This window comes from Fragaria vesca, linkage group LG6, assembly GCF_000184155.1.
Source record: "Fragaria vesca subsp. vesca linkage group LG6, FraVesHawaii_1.0, whole genome shotgun sequence".
Taxonomy (NCBI): domain Eukaryota; kingdom Viridiplantae; phylum Streptophyta; class Magnoliopsida; order Rosales; family Rosaceae; genus Fragaria; species Fragaria vesca.
Genome location: NC_020496.1, coordinates 555902 through 557191, shown reverse-complemented (window position 1 = coordinate 557191; position 1290 = coordinate 555902). Strand labels below are relative to the sequence as shown.

General features: G+C 40.7%; 1 protein-coding gene across 1 annotated transcript in view; it reads right to left on the bottom strand.

Annotated features, from left to right (window-relative positions):
- Positions 1–1273, bottom strand: part of LOC101311209 — a 57618-nt gene extending 56345 nt beyond the window's left edge. The window contains exons 1-2 of the mRNA XM_004304702.1: positions 459–1273; positions 171–302 (exon numbers count right to left, since the gene is read on the bottom strand). The gene's annotated coding sequence lies outside the window, so the exon portion shown is untranslated. The remainder of the gene's footprint in view (positions 1–170; positions 303–458) is intronic.
- Between the last annotated feature and the right edge of the window lie 17 nt (positions 1274–1290).

Below are 1290 nucleotides of genomic sequence, written 5' to 3'. Positions count from 1 at the left end.
TTTCGATAAATGCACTGGTATAATGGAATCAGAGAAAAACACATTTGATATGATATGAATCCACAACCGATCACATTCCAATTCAAGTTACCACATTTGAAGCAAAACTCATATATCCAAACACAGAAATTAAGACTCCAACAAAACACAGAAAGACTGAAAAGTGTTACCTTGACAGAGATGGTACCAGCTAAAGCATCAAGGTCTTCAAGCAGCTTCCCAATTCTGACCTCATTCCAAGGATCCTTACACTGCTCCCTCAGTATATAATCACTTGAGAAATTGACCTGTACCAAGCTACTCTGCACAAGCAGATATTCACCACGCCCAAATTAATCTTCAAAATTCGATCCACATTGAAACATATTTGCACAGATTACACATTTATTCTGATGCTAAGTCAAAACACATATGATTGCACTCTACAGCAGTCAGAAATCACAATTGAAATTGCATACCTGGTCAGCCTGTTTTCCTGCTATCCTTGAGCTCACGCTCTAGACTCTCACCAGAATTCTGGACAAATATGACCACTGCCCTGGATATGCGGAGGGATCCTGAACAAAATTTGTTCATTTTGTTGCACTCGGTAATACGGATCCGTGTCACTAGTGGCCAATCAAAAGTATATCTGCCTTGCGAAAAGCTTCCTAGATTTGGTAGATTCTCGAGATACAAATAATTTAGCCGAGGGAGCATGCTTTCATTCTCTGTTTCTTCACCCTCATCTGCTGCGACTATTGCTTCCATCTTCTGGCAATCCTCTATCGCTAGTGTTTGGAGCTTGACAAGACCTCTAGTAATCGAAGGAGAGAGCAGGTATCTCAAACTACCACAAGACCTCTTGAGATATTGAATCAATGCGTTTCAAAAGCCCAAGCCCAATCGCAATTCTAACCAACTCTTCAATTTCAAAATCTTCACTTTCTGGAAATAGACAACATAGCAAAAAACATGACTTGGCTTGCTCGCTTGGTAGACATTCGTAGCTGAACACTATTCTCCCATACACATGCTTTATCACTCCTGGCACGTCTTCTGGGCAAGCCTGTTTTAGTTGTCTCAGTGCATCATTCCATATTGAAATGATTTTACCTTGTAGTGCCCCTCCAACTGTAGAAATTGCAACTGGTAAACCATCACATTCAGCAAGAACTTGTTCTGCTATTGGACGCAGCTTGAGATCGGATTCAATGGAATCTCCTGCCACCTTCTTAAACAAACTCCAGGCATCATGTTTTGGCAAACCACCAATGTGGAAATGTTTTCTGGTTTTCATCTCTTTGAAAA